Raw genomic sequence first — 17,149 nt, forward strand, 5'->3', positions numbered from 1 at the left:
CCATTGTAGAAATTGATCTCACGTAAACAATAACGTGGCCACAGCGTGACTTCAACAGCGGCGCACACTTTTGACATTGCCTGAGTAAATGTCCGTTTTCCTCGTCCACACCTGAACACAAAAACGTCCTTTTTAAAAATCTCACCTTTCAGTGACTCAATCTGCTGTTTAGGTGTGGACGAAAGGCCCAAATGCAGAGACAAAGCTGCGCTTTCAAAAATAGCCGTGTACATGTGCACGTAGGCTCAGTTTCTCAGAAATTCTAATAGTTTGTTTGAGAACAAAACTTACGTCTTCTCTATTTTCCTAAATGAACAAAATAATCTGAGAAATAATCGTGTTAAAAAGAGCTTCCATCACTCTAAGATATGATTAAGAACATTTTCTAATTTATGTATCATTTGTCAAATATTACATCAGCTGACAAATAGTTAAGTCTTCATTTGTTTTCCTGAATAATAGATCCACATCATCCTCTCTATGATGGAAAATATAGTCTAGTCTTGCACAATGTAAAGTACATAAATACTGTCCTGGCAAGCAGGGAAATCAGGCTTTATATATTTAAGTAAATGATCTTGAGTTTATAAACTGAAATTTGAGCTTACTTTAGTTCTTGGTAGATTACACAGCAGTTAATCCTCAGGGAAACGTCCAAATGTCACTAAATAGTGGTCTGCTTTCATTCGGTTGCAGTGTCTCTTCAGTTTTGTGTTCATATGCTGATGTTTTCATTCAAACATGCTTAAATGCTGTGATGTCACTTTAGCAGCAAAGACTGCGGAATGTGCAGAGATTCTTTTGACATCAAGTTGTTTGCTCAGATTTTGATATCTTTTAAATGGAGACAAAACAAAACGCTATGGCAACAAAACAACAAGCTGTTTCCAGTGCTTAATATTTAACATGTCTTTGTTATAAATTTTATTTGTACAAATCTGTGATGTTGATGTGCACAACGTGGGATTTAGACCTCGGAGGGTTAATCAACAAATCACGAAAAATTAGGTTTAAATTTCTGTTCATGACGGTGCAGATTTCTGACATTTTGTGTACTTGAAGCATTTAACAATTTGATTGTTTTCTAATAAAAACTGTGTGAAACTCAAGTTAGAACTGTGTTTGTAAATGAACCGTCCCATGTTGTGTAGCTTTCTGGATTTTATACTTATTGGGCTACATATTAATTTACTATACAGGCTATACAGTAGATAAAATCTAAACTCACATGTTTTATGTAACTAAAGTGTTTAATCATGTGGGCTACAGACAGTAATCAAGTTATGGACTATATTGATATGAAAAACATGCATACTTAGTGCATTTGAATCATTTTAACCATATGTAACCACCTGCATGTCATGGTCCTGGGACTTCTACCTGGTTTTTTGTGTGTCTTGTATTGTTGTTGTTTGATGTCAGCTTTAGGGTCCCTCGGTTGTTCTGTTAAGATGTTGCTTATTTGATTTCCCCTCGTGACTTTACCCCCTGTGTGCCCCCTCTGTGTATCTGCCAGCCCCCATGCCTCGTTTCTCCTCCTTGTGTTTTATTCCATGTTTTCCCAGCCCGCTATGTCTGTGTTCTCTTCCAATCTGGTCTGCGTCTCTGTGTGCTTCCTGTTTTACTTTGATAGTCTCCCGTCAGTGTTGTGTTACTCCTGCCGTGTCTCGTTATGATTATCAGTGTCGCCTGTGTTCCCCGTGTGCTCCCACTTCCCTCGTTAACCCTCTGTGTATTTGTGTCCACGTCTCCTACATTACCTACATAATAGAGCTATAATAAATGTTTGTTTGGGGTTTTTTTAAGTACAGAAATCAGCTGCTAAAATAATTGTTTTGACTTTTTGGGAATGCTTTACGGTCTGTTCTGTAGGAACGCTGAATTAATATATTGACTGTCTGGCCCCTTCTGGCTATTTAATAGTTGCTGAAGGAGATTTTGTTCATCCCCAGCTAATCTCATCCATATTTATATAAAATCTAGCATACTCCACACCACACAAAGTCAGAAGCCAGTTAAAATCTGTATGTGGTACCTGAGGCGGTGCTGCACTGACCAGTTGTTTCTGGCTATTTGCTGGTTCAGCCTGCCTATCACTGCAACTCTTGGCTCTTATTGGTCAGGCTGGTGTGTGTGTGTGTGTGTGTGTGTGTGTGTGTGTGTGTGTGTGTGTGTGTGTATGTGTGTGTGCGTATTGTAAAGACTTGATTCCCACAGTCCAAGTCAGGGTTTTAAAATGCGTTGCTGTCTCCATCCAGCATCAAAGCTGCATTGAAATTTCCTTCAATGAAATTTTGGCTCAAAGAAAAACAGTGTTGTTACTGTCAATCTCCAGTTAAAATAAAAGTGTAATTAAACCAAACGAAAGTAATGTACTAATGCTGGTCAAGACATTACCTGTAGCTGAGTGACATTTCCTCCAATTTCTGTTGGTGTCTGCAGTTTCCACTGGGGCTTAGTGTCTACTGCTACCCGACTGCACCACCATCCTCCACATTGCTATGCGTCCATTGGTGGTGCCAGCTGCTAGGATTTCTGAGTGTTGCAGAATTTTTAAAAAAGCAACGAGTTTTGTTTTTTTTAACCTATGCATTTGGAAACATTCAGGAATATGGTGATGGGAAAGAAAAAGGTGGTTTCCATGAAGTCTCCCTCTCGCATCCACCTTCCATACTGCCAAAGCTCCAGACTGTCAATAACAATAATAACAGTAATAGTTAACAGTTAATTTGCCTAGCACTTTCAAAACAGTTACAAAGTGTGTTAAAGAACACAATAAAATCTTAGTTAAAAACACAAAAGAAAAGTTCAAAGAGTTAAAACACGAAACGGTTTGTTTTCTTTTTGCATTGAGCCAGGCTGCACGGACAGCTAAGAGTGTCTGATGTGCAGAATGCAGGCAGTGACTTGGTTCATAAGAAGTGACCAAATCTGTAACAAGGCTTGTACCCATGTATCGTATACCCAAAAGGTTGTGAGGAGGAGAATGATGATTTATTTCTTTGAATTTGTTATAAGTCTGGCAGCTGAGATTTAAATGAGCTGGAGGTGAAAGATGGACTTCTGGCTGGGATCCCAGTAGAAGGAATTACAATTATTCAAACACAATGAGATAAAAGGATTTAATGGGTGTGATAAATGTGGTTGCACTCACCTGTTCACGGCACCTGATGTTAATGAGCAGAAAGGTAGGGTGAGCATGAGGCGAAACCTTCTGTTGACTGCAGCTTGAGCGCAGCTTGAATCATTTTGATGCATCTTTTGGTTTATGTATACTTCTGCACTAAGTTATGCAATAGGCCAATGTTGAAATTTGGCATAGTAAATGGTGCAGTTATTTGTGCAGTCTGTGCATTTGTTTAATGGTTTGAGGCCGTGTGCCGATTTGTACAGTGGACAGTTGTATGTGGAATAAAAGTAGCAAATAGTAGAGAGGTGTATCTCATGTGTTTACTGTTGCACGTCATCTGTGTCCTCATGTTTAGCCTGCCGCGGCCGTTGGTTGGAGGAGCCGCAGTAGTTTGGAAAGGAAGGAAGCAGTAAGGTCAGTTTCCATTCTGGGTTTTCAGCATTAATAAAGAAACCTGCAACAAGGTGAGTAATGTTTGAGGTCCAAAAGAAATCAACACAGAGAAATTTTTACAGTGCTTTTCTACTCTACCTGAACATTCAAAGCGCTCTATACAGGTTGCCTCATTCACACCTGTTCATAGAAGCCCTTTTTCTGTGCTTTCTACCTAACATTCATACACATTCATACTCTGATGAATGCATCAGAGAGTGACTTGGGGTTAATGTCTTGCCCAAGGACAGTTAGCATGCAGTCTGGAGCAGCCAGGGATCGATCCAAAAACCATCTGATTAGTAGATGACCTGCTCCACCTCCTGAGCCACAGCCACCCCTTTCAGAGATAAAGAATGATTTAGAAAGTAAGTACAGTAATTTTTTGAGGTGATTTGATTTAAAAAAAATCATTTTTGCTTCTAATTACATAATTAAGGTGTAATTACATCTTCCAACAAATTGATACATAAACGTATCATTTATCTACTAAAAATACATAGGAGCTGGCGTCATGTTGTGGAAGCTGCCATCTTGCCCCACCATCATACACTGGCTGAGATGGGCATCGCTGCGCCGCCTTTTCATGTTTTATGTAAGTGGATTTATACATTACTTTGAATTTAAAGATGTCAAATAGCTCTTTCACACTACATATGACTATTTCACATTTGTACATGTATATTTTGGTGATCTCTTTCTCAGTATGTTTTTCTTCTTATGGAAATAAGCTAATTTTAAACCAGTTAATGTTAGGCTCCAGTGTCCTAAGAAATCACACCTTTCCCCTGATAAACAAATTGATTGGATTCTCTCATTGTGTGGGAATTGATTATCAATTACAACTTCAATGAGCCACTTCAAAGAAAGTTTCACCCGCGTGGGCAGCAACAGAAAGTCCAGATGTGGAAACAGAAGGTTTCCACATTAAAATATCGATATTTGAATCATTTTGGGGTAAATTGTAGTTTTTCATTAACAGGAACACAGTGGAAAGAAACTATCATTCAGATTGTCTACATTGGAAAGAACTACTCCCTCTTCCGCCTTTTATAGTCATGTGTGAAATACGGCTGTATAAATGTGTGGCAGCCTGTGGCGTGCGCACTCACAACAATGGCTGAGCGTAACTGGAGTCATGTGCGCACGTATTTTACATCCACAAACAGCCCAGACGTGGTTTGCGATACATGTGGCAAGAAAGTGAGGTGTTGTGGCAACACCACTAACCTTGTCAAACACCTCAAAGTAAATCATATCACAGAATATGACGAGCTTATGTTGAGGCAAACTGAAGAGGAGGAGAAGGACGGGTGCTGCTAGGGTGAGACAGACGTCTCTCAGGGAGTCCTTTAGTGCTGCAGGCAGGCAAGGTGTTCACATAGTGCACAACTTCAGGTTTTTGATTTCTATATGATGAATTCTGCATTATTAAGTGATAAGAACAAGTAATCTGATGTCCTGTAATGATTATGACGCTATAATTTGAGATACAATAAAAGAGTAAAGTTTTTGTACAAAGTATCGGAGCAGTATCGTCGATACCACCCTGAATTTTACGTGGTATGGGATCGGAAAGGAAATCAGTGGTATCACACATCACTAGTGATCAAATGTCAGGCCAAGCTGGAACTGATTCCTGTCTTCTGTAACTTCTACAACACTGTCCAATAGAGACACATGAATGAACTGCAGCGTCATTAAAAACACTGATGATCTTTATTTAAAAATGTAATACATTTACATCTGAATAAACTTTTAGGCATTACGCTGACGGAGGGATGGATGGACCATGAATGCTTTCTCATCCTTCTTGTCATGCACCATGGAAGTGTCTGAGGGGCTTTTCCACTTGGAATGGGGATACTGTGTCCACACTTCAGAGGTGGAGTTTCCAGCATCTCACCTGGGCCTCATCTGCAAACAATCAGCAGGAGGGCTTCTTAAACCAGCGCTGCCTGCTACTCCTCGCCAGTTTGTTCTGCCATCTCCAGTGGTAACTAGGCTTCCCCTCTGCTCCAGTTCTGGCGTGCTCCTTCCCTGTGTTTAACCTTGTTTTCCCTGTGTTTAGGTCTCCTCTGCCAACGTACTCATCCTACCCTCAAACTCCCTTACCCGTCCAGCAACTTCTTCTCCCTCTGTTGCAGAATTCCCGTTGGATTGTTCCCATCAGGAGCCAGGTGTTCAGTCTCTCGATAGCTTTTCCTCTGGTTCCTGCTGTCTGCTGACACTCCTAGCTCGAGCCACGTTCTCCATTCCCTCTCTAAAGTCTCATAAATAGTTTAACCATGTGCATTGAATCTGCATTTGGGTCTAAGCTTTCTATGCAGGGAAGAAATCATCACAGTGACATCTATTTAATTTTCAATTCAATTTTATTTAAAGAGCGCCAAATGACAGCAACAGTCACCTGAAGGCGCTTTATATTGTAAGATATACTTACAAAGAAAACCCCAACAATCATATGACCCCCTATGAGCAAGCACTTTGGCGACAGTGGGAAGGAAAAACTCCCTTTTAACAGGAAGAAACCTCCAGCAGAACCAGGCTCAGGGAGGGGCGGCCATCTGCTGCGACCGGTTGGGGAGGGGCAAGGAAAATAGTATAAAGACATGGAACAGAGACAGAGGTTAATAACAAGTACCATTCAGTGCAGAGAGGTCTATTAAACATAGTGGGTGAAGAAGAAACACCCAGTGCATCATGGGAATCCCCCGGCAGCCTAATGCTGGGCATACACTGTGCGATTTTTGGCCCATTTTGAGCCGATTTTTCAGTCGTGCGATCGTTTTGGGGATCGTCCCGAGTTTGGCCTTGATCAAACTTCTCACCCCTGCGAGTCAATCCTACAGTTTGATCAGGAGCCGAATAACGCGACTGAAAAATCGCAGCACAGTGTATGCCCAGCTTATTGCAGCATAGAGGATTCAGGATCACCTGAGTAGGCCATCAGATTACTGAAAGGATACTGAAAAAACCCGTCGAAGTAGTCTTAGTCTTCATTGCTGCTGGTCGACTCAATTGAACACCTCTGAAGTTTGCACACAGGCAAGTATTCCTCTTCTTGCTCAAAATCCTCTCGGGAACGCTTCCTCGAGCCTCCAGTTTCGTGTTCAAGCTCTTCGTGCGCATCTTCAAATACTTCAGAGTCATCATCGCTCCATCTCATTCTTTTGTTTGCTCCTAAATCTTCTTCATCCCTCTCTCTAGACCTCTTCCTGGAAACACCTGGCTGAGGGTCCTCTTCTGGGATGTACTGGCGAACATCCATGCGGCCTTCAAATGCCTCCTCATTTTCAATGCCACCAACATTGAAAATGATCACAACCACAGCATCCCCGTGCTGTTCATCGTTGTCACCATTGGCATTATTGTCCCTCACATGAATATTTTGAACATCGTCGTCGTCGTCATCGTTGCCGTCGCCGTCGCCGCCGTCATTTGCGTCATCGTTGTCGTCATCGTCGTTGTCGTTGTCGTTGTCGTCATCGTCGTCATCGTCGTTGTCGTTGTCGTCATCGTCGTCATCGTCGTTGTCGTCATCGTCGTTGTCGTTGTCGTCGTCGTCGTCATCGTCTTCGTCCCCGTAAAGGTAATTGTCATATTGTGCAAGTACTGAAGCTATTAGCTCATGTAGATAGCAACAATAATCACTGAGAGCGAGATACAGATCGTTCAGGAAGCCATTAGCAGGTTCCTGATCTCCATTTGCCAACATTTGTGGGTTAACCTGTTGGCCTGCAAGATCATTAAATCTTTTAATTAACATCCATAACTATCTGCTGAAAATCTGTTTTTCATCAGTTTCAAGACTGAGTACATGTGCTTACCGTTTTGGTTATTTTGTGGTCCGTCTCCACTTGCACTCATTTTGACTACAAGGAACACAAAACAACAATGATCACTAAACCTCAACCCAGAATGTTCAGAGAATTTGCTTTTTTTGTGATGACTTTAGGCTGCGTCCAAACGTACACGGCTATGTTTGAAAACGGACGTTTTTCCTTTTTCGTTTAAAAAAAAATAAAAATCCAGTCCACATGTGCAGTTTTGAAAAAATATCTCCTTCCACATCTAAACACTAAAAACAAAGTGAAACGCTGTCAAGAACACGCCAAATCTTAACCGTGTAGAAATGTTGGCCAATCAGAAGTCTAGAAGCCTGGGTGGGAAAACCTCATAAAACCTTACGTACTTCTGAGAAGTTTTTGTCTTTTTCTGGAAAAGCAGCTAATTTTGTGTTACTTTCACGTGCCTTCATCGTTTCAAATGTTAATAACTAAAGACAGACTCACAACTTTGGAATGGACTAAATGCATACAGCATACATAAATGTCATTTTTTAAAATTACATTTCTTCCAAACCGACGTCAGGATTTGGGTTGGGAGAGCGTCTGTGTTGAATGTAGAATCCACGTCTGATGTAAGCGTGTAAAAACTGCAGATACTAAGATTAACAGACACAGTATGTTGTCTACATCTGCCATTGTAGAAATTGATCTCATGTAAACAATAACGTGGCCACAGCGTGACTTCAACAGCGGCGCACACTTTTGACATTGCCTGAGTAAATGTCCGTTTTCCTCGTCCACACCTGAACACAAAAACGTCCTTTTTAAAAATCTCACCTTTCAGTGACTCAATCTGCTGTTTAGGTGTGGACGAAAGGCCCAAATGCAGAGACAAAGCTGCGCTTTCAAAAATAGCCGTGTACATGTGCACGTAGGCTCAGTTTCTCAGAAATTCTAATAGTTTGTTTGAGAACAAAACTTACGTCTTCTCTATTTTCCTAAATGAACAAAATAATCTCAGAAATAATCGTGTTAAAAAGAGCTTCTGTCACTCTAAGATATGATTAAGAACATTTTCTAATTTATGTATCATTTGTCAAATATTACATCAGCTGACAAATAGTTAAGTCTTCATTTGTTTTCCTGAATAATAGATCCACATCATCCTCTCTATGATGGAAAATATAGTCTAGTCTTGCACAATGTAAAGTACATAAATATTGTCCTGGCAAGCAGGGAAATCAGGCTTTATATATTTAAGTAAATGATCTTGAGTTTATAAACTGAAATTTGAGCTTACTTTAGTTCTTGGTAGATTACACAGCAGTTAATCCTCAGGGAAACGTCCAAATCTCACTAAATAGTGGTCTGCTTTCATTCGGTTGCAGTGTCTCTTCAGTTTTGTGTTCATATGCTGATGTTTTCATTCAAACATGCTTAAATGCTGTGATGTCACTTTAGCAGCAAAGACTGCGGAATGTGCAGAGATTCTTTTGACATCAAGTTGTTTGCTCAGATTTTGATATCTTTTAAATGGAGACAAAACAAAACGCTATGGCAACAAAACAACAAGCTGTTTCCAGTGCTTAATATTTAACATGTCTTTGTTATAAATTTGATTTGTACAAATCTGTGATGTTGATGTGCACAACGTGGGATTTAGACCTCGGAGGGTTAATCAACAAATCACGAAAAATTAGGTTTAAATTTCTGTTCATGACGGTGCAGATTTCTGACATTTTGTGTACTTGAAGCATTTAACAATTTGATTGTTTTCTAATAAAAACTGTGTGAAACTCAAGTTAGAACTGTGTTTGTAAATGAACCGTCCCATGTTGTGTAGCTTTCTGGATTTTATACTTATTGGGCTACATATTAATTTACTATACAGGCTATACAGTAGATAAAATCTAAACTCACATGTTTTATGTAACTAAAGTGTTTAATCATGTGGGCTACAGACAGTAATCAAGTTATGGACTATATTGATATGAAAAACATGCATACTTAGTGCATTTGAATCATTTTAACCATATGTAACCACCTGCATGTCATGGTCCTGGGACTTCTACCTGGTTTTTTGTGTGTCTTGTATTGTTGTTGTTTGATGTCAGCTTTAGGGTCCCTCGGTTGTTCTGTTAAGATGTTGCTTATTTGATTTCCCCTCGTGACTTTACCCCCTGTGTGCCCCCTCTGTGTATCTGCCAGCCCCCATGCCTCGTTTCTCCTCCTTGTGTTTTATTCCATGTTTTCCCAGCCCGCTATGTCTGTGTTCTCTTCCAATCTGGTCTGCGTCTCTGTGTGCTTCCTGTTTTACTTTGATAGTCTCCCGTCAGTGTTGTGTTACTCCTGCCGTGTCTCGTTATGATTATCAGTGTCGCCTGTGTTCCCCGTGTGCTCCCACTTCCCTCGTTAACCCTCTGTGTATTTGTGTCCACGTCTCCTACATTACCTACATAATAGAGCTATAATAAATGTTTGTTTGGGGTTTTTTTAAGTACAGAAATCAGCTGCTAAAATAATTGTTTTGACTTTTTGGGAATGCTTTACGGTCTGTTCTGTAGGAACGCTGAATTAATATATTGACTGTCTGGCCCCTTCTGGCTATTTAATAGTTGCTGAAGGAGATTTTGTTCATCCCCAGCTAATCTCATCCATATTTATATAAAATCTAGCATACTCCACACCACACAAAGTCAGAAGCCAGTTAAAATCTGTATGTGGTACCTGAGGCGGTGCTGCACTGACCAGTTGTTTCTGGCTATTTGCTGGTTCAGCCTGCCTATCACTGCAACTCTTGGCTCTTATTGGTCAGGCTGGTGTGTGTGTGTGTGTGTGTGTGTGTGTGTGTGTGTGTGTGTGTGTGTGTGTGTGTGTGTGTGTGTGTGTGTGTGTGTGTGTGTGTGCGTGCGTATTGTAAAGACTTGATTCCCACAGTCCAAGTCAGGGTTTTAAAATGCGTTGCTGTCTCCATCCAGCATCAAAGCTGCATTGAAATTTCCTTCAATGAAATTTTGGCTCAAAGAAAAACAGTGTTGTTACTGTCAATCTCCAGTTAAAATAAAAGTGTAATTAAACCAAACGAAAGTAATGTACTAATGCTGGTCAAGACATTACCTGTAGCTGAGTGACATTTCCTCCAATTTCTGTTGGTGTCTGCAGTTTCCACTGGGGCTTAGTGTCTACTGCTACCCGACTGCACCACCATCCTCCACATTGCTATGCGTCCATTGGTGGTGCCAGCTGCTAGGATTTCTGAGTGTTGCAGAATTTTTAAAAAAGCAACGAGTTTTTTATTTTTAACCTATGCATTTGGAAACATTCAGGAATATGGTGATGGGAAAGAAAAAGGTGGTTTCCATGAAGTCTCCCTCTCGCATCCACCTTCCATACTGCCAAAGCTCCAGACTGTCAATAACAATAATAACAGTAATAGTTAACAGTTAATTTGCCTAGCACTTTCAAAACAGTTACAAAGTGTGTTAAAGAACACAATAAAATCTTAGTTAAAAACTCAAAAGAAAAGTTCAAAGAGTTAAAACACGAAACGGTTTGTTTTCTTTTTGCATTGAGCCAGGCTGCACGGACAGCTAAGAGTGTCTGATGTGCAGAATGCAGGCAGTGACTTGGTTCATAAAAAGTGACCAAATCTGTAACAAGGCTTGTACCCATGTATCGTATACCCAAAAGGTTGTGAGGAGGAGAATGATGATTTATTTCTTTGAATTTGTTATAAGTCTGGCAGCTGAGATTTAAATGAGCTGGAGGTGAAAGATGGACTTCTGGCTGAGATCCCAGTAGAAGGAATTACAATTATTCAAACACAATGAGATAAAAGGATTTAATGGGTGTGATAAATGTGGTTGCACTCACCTGTTCACGGCACCTGATGTTAATGAGCAGAAAGGTAGGGTGAGCATGAGGCGAAACCTTCTGTTGACTGCAGCTTGAGCGCAGCTTGAATCATTTTGATGCATCTTTTGGTTTATGTATACTTCTGCACTAAGTTATGCAATAGGCCAATGTTGAAATTTGGCATAGTAAATGGTGCAGTTATTTGTGCAGTCTGTGCATTTGTTTAATGGTTTGAGGCCGTGTGCCGATTTGTACAGTGGACAGTTGTATGTGGAATAAAAGTAGCAAATAGTACAGAGGTGTATCTCATGGGGCGATCGTGGCTCAAGAGTTGGGAGTTCGCCTTGTAATCGGAAGGTTGCCGGTTCGAGCCCCGGCTTGGACAGTCTCGGTCGTTGTGTCCTTGGGCAAGACACTTCACCCGTTGCCGCCTGGTGGTGGTCAGGTGGCGCCAGTGTCCGGCAGCCTCGCCTCTGTCAGTGCGCCCCAGGGTGGCTGTGGCTACTGTTATATTTCCACTGTAGTGTCAATACACTATTAAGGATTATGCCGAGTCAGACTGCACATACAACATTTTGTTTACAAGTTGACTTCTTCTTTATTGGGATCACACAGAAGTAACATACACACATAACTGGGCGTGGTGCCCCCTACTGGCGATGGCTTGCATAGCACACAATAATTCTTGGTTCATACATAACAGCTACATTGTAGCTTGCCATCACCAGTGTGTGAATGTGTGTGTGAATGGGTGGATGACAGGTTGTGTAAAGCGCTTTGGGGTCCTTAGGGACTAGAAAAGCGCTATACAAATACAGGCCATTTACCATTTACTGTTGCACGTCATCTGTGTCCTCATGTTTAGCCTGCCGCGGCCGTTGGTTGGAGGAGCCGCAGTAGTTTGGAAAGGAAGGAAGCAGTAAGGTCAGTTTCCATTCTGGGTTTTCAGCATTAATAAAGAAACCTGCAACAAGGTGAGTAATGTTTGAGGTCCAAAAGAAATCAACACAGAGAAATTTTTACAGTGCTTTTCTACTCTACCTGAACATTCAAAGCGCTCTATACAGGTTGCCTCATTCACACCTGTTCATAGAAGCCCTTTTTCTGTGCTTTCTACCTAACATTCACACACATTCATACTCTGATGAATGCATCAGAGAGTGACTTGGGGTTAATGTCTTGCCCAAGGACAGTTAGCATGCAGTCTGGAGCAGCCAGGGATCGATCCCAAAAACCATCTGATTAGTAGATGACCTGCTCCACCTCCTGAGCCACAGCCACCCCTTTCAGAGGTAAAGAATGATTTAGAAAGTAAGTACAGTAATTTTTTGAGGTGATTTGATTTTAAAAAAATCATTTTTGCTTCTAATTACATAATTAAGGTGTAATTACATCTTCCAACAAATTGATACATAAACGTATCATTTATCTACTAAAAATACATAGGAGCTGGCGTCATGTTGTGGAAGCTGCCATCTTGCCCCACCATCATACACTGGCTGAGATGGGCATCGCTGCGCCGCCTTTTCATGTTTTATGTAAGTGGATTTATACATTACTTTGAATTTAAAGATGTCAAATAGCTCTTTCACACTACATATGACTATTTCACATTTGTACATGTATATTTTGGTGATCTCTTTCTCAGTATGTTTTTCTTCTTATGGAAATAAGCTAATTTTAAACCAGTTAATGTTAGGCTCCAGTGTCCTAAGAAATCACACCTTTCCCCTGATAAACAAATTGATTGGATTCTCTCATTGTGTGGGAATTGATTATCAATTACAACTTCAATGAGCCACTTCAAAGAAAGTTTCACCCGCGTGGGCAGCAACAGAAAGTCCAGATGTGGAAACAGAAGGTTTCCACATTAAAATATCGATATTTGAATCATTTTGGGGTAAATTGTAGTTTTTCATTAACAGGAACACAGTGGAAAGAAACTATCATTCAGATTGTCTACATTGGAAAGAACTACTCCCTCTTCCGCCTTTTATAGTCATGTGTGAAATACGGCTGTATAAATGTGTGGCAGCCTGTGGCGTGCGCACTCACAACAATGGCTGAGCGTAACTGGAGTCATGTGCGCACGTATTTTACATCCACAAACAGCCCAGACGTGGTTTGCGATACATGTGGCAAGAAAGTGAGGTGTTGTGGCAACACCACTAACCTTGTCAAACACCTCAAAGTAAATCATATCACAGAATATGACGAGCTTATGTTGAGGCAAACTGAAGAGGAGGAGAAGGACGGGTGCTGCTAGGGTGAGACAGACGTCTCTCAGGGAGTCCTTTAGTGCTGCAGGCAGGCAAGGTGTTCACATAGTGCACAACTTCAGGTTTTTGATTTCTATATGATGAATTCTGCATTATTAAGTGATAAGAACAAGTAATCTGATGTCCTGTAATGATTATGACGCTATAATTTGAGATACAATAAAAGAGTAAAGTTTTTGTACAAAGTATCGGAGCAGTATCGTCGATACCACCCTGAATTTTACGTGGTATGGGATCGGAAAGGAAATCAGTGGTATCACACATCACTAGTGATCAAATGTCAGGCCAAGCTGGAACTGATTCCTGTCTTCTGTAACTTCTACAACACTGTCCAATAGAGACACATGAATGAACTGCAGCGTCATTAAAAACACTGATGATCTTTATTTAAAAATGTAATACATTTACATCTGAATAAACTTTTAGGCATTACGCTGACGGAGGGATGGATGGACCATGAATGCTTTCTCATCCTTCTTGTCATGCACCATGGAAGTGTCTGAGGGGCTTTTCCACTTGGAATGGGGATACTGTGTCCACACTTCAGAGGTGGAGTTTCCAGCATCTCACCTGGGCCTCATCTGCAAACAATCAGCAGGAGGGCTTCTTAAACCAGCGCTGCCTGCTACTCCTCGCCAGTTTGTTCTGCCATCTCCAGTGGTAACTAGAAAAATTTGCATTTCCTGCGAAAATGCTGTGTGGATGCCTTAACGCTGAAGATGTCTGCTGAAAAAAGCTGAAAAAGTTGAAAAAAACAAACAAAAACCATTGCCCTGAGCAGGATTCGAACCTGGCCCTTCTGGTCTAAAGGCTGCAATTCACCTCACTGCACCAAACTCATTCACACAAAGAAGAGGTGGAGAGAGTGACAATTGTGGTGAAATTAGCAGAAGCTGCTTAGAATTGTGCTGATAAGAGGTGAAAAAGCTAAACATTTGGCAGAAAAGAGGTGAATCAGAAGAATTTCTGCTGAAAAGAGGCAAAGAAGCAAAAAGATGAGCTGAAAAGAGGTGTAGAAGCAGAAGTACTTGCTGAAGATGGCTGTATGTGTAATGACACACTGGAGAGCAGTGACACACAAGAAAGCAGAGCGCATGCAAGCAGGGAACATGTGTAGCAACTGTCACAGGTAGGATTCAAACCTCTGCCACCGGGTCTCACGGCAGATGCCCTACCCTCTGAGCCAAATGAGTTCTGGTCACAAGCAAAGATATGATGAGAGGGACAATGTGCACTGTGGAGCAGAAGCTCAAATTAGCAGAAAAGAGGTGAAGAGGAAGAACTTTGTTGTGAAATGAGGTAAAGAAACTGAAATTTGTGCTTAAAACAAGTGAAAAAGCTGAACTCTGAAATCCTGCTAAAACAGCAGAAGAGGCTGACATTTTTCAGCTACTCATTGAGCCAAACTGGTTCTCACGTAACTGAAAAAAGGTGGAAAAGCTTACAATTCTAATGAAAACAGCAGAAGAGGCTGAGATTTGTGCTGATAAGAGGTGAAAATGCTGAACCAATCAGAGGTACTGCTTCTGTCTGCTTCATCAGGCTGTGTACTTGTATGTATTTCTGCCATAGACTGTTAACAAGAATGTGAGGTCCATATTAGAAAAGCTGCTAAAATCATAAAACTTTGCAGAATTGTAATAAATTATCAATATGAATTACCGGTCTGTGATAGTGTATAAATTTGTACTCAAAAACTAGGTGGGATAGAAGCATAATTCTTGCACTGGGTGAATCAGCGGACTTTGGTGTACTTTGACTACGATTTACATAGCTCTTTGTATCTCCGTCGCGGAGACATGACGAGAGAAGAAATGGCTTAATTTTCGGAGTTTGAAAAATGAGAGGAGGACAGATTTCCACCCCTCAAACATGTTTTTGCAGAAACACTGTAATTTCGCTTAAATAGTATGAAATAGCAGTAATACTATGATTTGGCAGAAATACTACTTTTTAGCACAAATACTATTGTACAGAATGGTGTACGTCAGTTTAATGCTGGGTGGTGCTGCAATAGTAACTATCCTCGGTCAGAAGGAGAGGCTGACATCCAGGGATTAGATTACCACAGGTGGAGTTTATTGGCGGTCAGATGGATGGTACAGGGAGGCATGGCATACAGTAGGAGGATGTGGAGAGGTGATATGGTGTGGTTTCTATGATTAAGAACACTGGCAACAAATTCCTCCACTACAAATCAGTCTGATACCACTTCTTACAGGGTTCACGTTTACTAAGGCACTACCCAAAAGGCGCCACAAGAGGGCACTCCAACACAAGAGATGACCTATTTACACCGTAAACACCCCCTACTTAGCCACTACATACTACAGTGATATTACAGTATACAAATTCACACAAATACTATGATTTGGCAGAAATACTATGACTTAGTAGTAATACTATAACATAACAGTTCAATGTTCTTGCACAAATACCACAATATGGCAGAAATACTATGTTTTAGCATAAATACTGTGATTTGGTATAAATACTACGATTTGGCACAAATACTATATTCCGCAGATACACTATAACATAACAGATATTCTACGACTTAGTAGTAATACTATAACATAACAGAATTATTAATTGGGCACAAATACCACAATTTGGCAAAAATACTATGATTGGGTACAAATACTATGATTTGGCAATAATACTGCATTTTAACACAACTACTGAGATTTGATTGAAATACTATGATTTTGAAGAAATACTATTACTCCATACAAATACGATGCTTTGGGACAAATACTATGTTTGGGTTCCAATACTATGATGTGCAACAAATACTATGATTTGGCACAAGTACTATGATTTAGTACAAATACTATGATTTGGCAGAAATACTATGCCTTAGTAGTAATACTATAACATAAGAGATATACTATGGTTTTGCAGACAAACCAAGTTTTCTGCACAAATACCATGATTTGGAACAAATGCTATGATTTAGCAGAAATACTAAGATTGGGTACAAATACTATGATTTGGCAATAATACTGCGTTTTAACAACAACTACTGAGATTTGATTGAAATACTATGACTCCATACAAATACGATGCTTTGGCACAAATACTATGATTTGGCAGAAATACTATGACTTAGTAGTAATACTATAACATAACAGATTTCCTAAAAAAAACTATGAAATTGCAGTAATTCTATGACTTGGCAGAGATACTACGTTTTAGTACAAATACTATAACAACGCAGAAATACTATGACTTAGTAGTAATACTATAACATAACAGTTCAATGTTCTTGCACAAATGCCACAATATGGCAGAAATACTATGTTTTAGCACAAATACTGTGATTTGGTATAAATACTACGATTTGGCACAAATACTATATTCCGCAGATACACTATAACATAACAGATATTCTACAACTTAGTAGTAATACTATAACATAACAGAATTATTAATTGGGCACAAATACCACAATTTGGCAAAAATACTATGATTTGGCACAAATACAATGACATGGCAAAAATACTATGATTGGGTACAAATACTATGATTTGGCAATAATACTGCATTTTAACACAACTACTGAAATTTGATTGAAATACTATGATTTTGAAGAAATACTATTACTCCATACAAATACGATGCTTTGGGACAAATACTATGTTTTGGTTCCAATACTATGA

General features: G+C 40.1%; 2 long non-coding RNA genes across 3 annotated transcripts; both read left to right on the top strand.

Annotated features, from left to right (window-relative positions):
• The first annotated feature begins 3,928 nt into the window (after nucleotides 1–3,928).
• On the top strand, nucleotides 3,929–5,901 carry LOC308391369. The gene is made up of 2 exons (XR_013970598.1): nucleotides 3,929–4,157; nucleotides 5,325–5,901. It is a non-coding gene; the product is annotated as an uncharacterized lncRNA (long non-coding RNA).
• Nucleotides 5,902–12,435: 6,534 nt separating this feature from the next.
• Nucleotides 12,436–14,149, top strand: LOC308390691. Of its 2 annotated transcripts, none has more exons than XR_013970475.1 (3): nucleotides 12,436–12,519; nucleotides 12,655–12,746; nucleotides 13,914–14,149. It is a non-coding gene; the product is annotated as an uncharacterized lncRNA (long non-coding RNA). The 2 variants fall into 2 exon arrangements; XR_013970476.1 differs by having other exon boundaries at nucleotides 12,436–12,500.
• The last annotated feature ends 3,000 nt before the right edge of the window (nucleotides 14,150–17,149 follow it).

The sequence above is a fragment of the Rhamphochromis sp. 'chilingali' genome, assembly GCF_963969265.1.
Source record: "Rhamphochromis sp. 'chilingali' genome assembly, chromosome: 22".
Classification (NCBI taxonomy): Eukaryota; Metazoa; Chordata; class Actinopteri; order Cichliformes; family Cichlidae; genus Rhamphochromis; species Rhamphochromis sp. 'chilingali'.